General features: G+C 35.0%; 1 long non-coding RNA gene across 1 annotated transcript; it reads left to right on the plus strand.

Annotated features, from left to right (window-relative positions):
• Positions 1–403: 403 nt before the first annotated feature.
• Positions 404–2,170, plus strand: LOC112092937. Its single transcript, XR_002902828.1, has 2 exons — positions 404–684; positions 1,849–2,170. It is a non-coding gene; the product is annotated as an uncharacterized LOC112092937 (long non-coding RNA).
• The last annotated feature ends 296 nt before the right edge of the window (positions 2,171–2,466 follow it).

A 2,466-nucleotide genomic window follows, 5' to 3' on the forward strand; every position in this document is an offset into this window, starting at 1 on the left:
GGATCAGATTAAATTGGATACGACATTTCAAAATCCAATATAAGTATTAGATTAGATTAGATTGGATGTTGACCCCTAAATAAGATGTGCTCACACATACAGGACAACGACCTTTAAATGAAAACCGACATGTCATTTTCGTACAGACGACAACAAATAAATAACAATCCGACATGGCGTTTCAACAAAAAAACAATCCGATTACAAACGACATGGCGTTTCAATTCATTATCGTTTACTAACGAAATGTCGTTTCGATAAATAATAATCCGACATATTAGAACATGGGAGAAGTCTCTGTCCCACCGAATAAATGATCCGACGTTCAAGTTTAATCTTTTTGATCCGACGATCAAGTTTAATCGATCGTCAACACTTTTGCCTTGACCAGCAATCACTAGCATCAGAATTAGGGCACTTTTATTTGACGTTGACAAACTCAGAGAGAGAGAGAGAATTGGAAACAAACAGAGATTCGGGCTTCATAATTCATTGATATCGATCGATTCGTAGGTTTAATTTATTAGGGCAAAGTTGGTTGTTCTCGAATCTCGACCGGAAATGGCAGGAGAAGCTAGATTGTTGAAGTTCTTGAATCCAAGGCTCCGTCCCCAAGCCGACGACATCAAAGCCGCTGCCGCGTGGGGCGTCGCTGCCACCACTACGGCTTTTTGGCTCATCCAGGTTTTCTCCTTTTTCATCTTTTTCTTCCATTAATTAGGGTTCTTTATGATCTGTCAATGGATTCTATCCTTTGCTCTATTGAGATGTTGATTGACGAGTTTTTTACGTCATCAACTTTTTTTTGGTATTAAGGATTGATTTTTTTTTTTTTGGTTGCCACTGATTATTTTGTCGAGAAGAATATTGGGGGTGTTTTTGATTGGTAATTTTCTTTTGCCGAGAGAAACATTGTAATTTCTTTTGTGATCATTGCTTGAAGAAGATGATTTTTCTTGAACCGTTTCGTATTATGAATTCCAAATTGGTATAATAAAAGGTAAAGATGCGAAGAAAGAAAAGGAATTATCAACTACATCTTCTATTCGTGAATTGTATTCTTTCGTCAAGAAATAGGATCGGTTGAACTTTAGGTTTATTTCTGTTTGGTTCTTTGTGAATCGTTTGATACAATTTTTTATGATTGATTGGTTCTCTGTGAATTATGAATCTTTTGATACTTTTTGAATTTTGATAGAGAAATTAAACATTACCAAATGAATATTAACATTAATCCAATCATTGAAAAGCATTTCTGTCAGAGTTTAGTTGCAGGGTGTAATTGTAAACCTTGAGCTTTACAAGTTTATGAAACAATGTGAATGAAAGATCAAATATTGCCGTTACTTTGTTCTTTCCTGATCAATGCAGCTACTTTTGCAAGAGTTAGAGTGGGAGTTGAGTTTATGAATTGGATATTTGTTATAATATGAGCTTCTAACGAAATTTCGTTGCCATTTGCTTCCTTTCCAATTTATACTCCCTACTGTTGCAAGACTTACAAGGGGGATAAGATCTGATTTTCTATAACCAGTATGCTTGATTTTCTTTTCTTTTCTCTCTCTCTTTTTTTTTTCGTCTTCCTTTTTCTTTTGGAACATCTTATGGGTGGATTCTCTCAGGATTTTTGACAATTGAAATTTGAGATACCTCAGCTAGCTACTTTGGTTATAACTAACGAGTTTTATAAGCTCCAATGTTTTTTATAGTGTTGCCACTACATCTTAAGTCTCAACATTAAACTCTTTTGCTGAATCATCGACTTTATTATTCGTTCTTCTTTGCCTAAATTGGAGTTACTACGGGAAAGTCTTACATGTTTCTGTATTTGTGGTGAGTGATTTGCAGCCATTTGATTGGTTGAAGAAGACCTTTTTCGAGAAGCCAGAGTCCGAGAAGTGAATTCGGATTTGAATTTTTCTTGTTCAACTTTCTGGTTCAAGTTTCTGACAAGACAGACAACAATGGAAACTGTTTGAATTCATAAGACATTTTTGGGAGGAGATTATCTACATAATGGTTTAGTGTCATTTTCCTGTTTCAGTGCCGTGTTTGGATGCCTTTCTTGCATTGCTCTTTATGCAATTTTGTTTTCACTTCGTCGCAGTTTCTATGGCGATTGTCGTCATAAGGTTAATAAAGAAAGTTATCTATATTTACCTTTGTTCCATTAGAATTTTTACTTCCTTCTGGTGTGATTTTCCTTTCGTACGGGCTTCACTTATGAGATTAATTGAGGATCAGTGAGTTGCCTTTTAATTGAACCGTTTGGAAAATAGAGAACCGTAGATTTGCATCGGATTGAATTTTACTTCTCAGAATGATGGGAACCCGGCAAAGCATGATATATTATTTACTAACGGATTACAAATTCACACGTATTCACTATTTAGCTGCTATCAAGTTCATTTATATCATCGCTAATGATAGCATAAAAATTATACAAAACGAAAAACAAACACTCAG

Source organism: Morus notabilis, unplaced genomic scaffold (genome assembly GCF_000414095.1).
Source record: "Morus notabilis unplaced genomic scaffold, ASM41409v2 Scaffold813, whole genome shotgun sequence".
Taxonomy (NCBI): domain Eukaryota; kingdom Viridiplantae; phylum Streptophyta; class Magnoliopsida; order Rosales; family Moraceae; genus Morus; species Morus notabilis.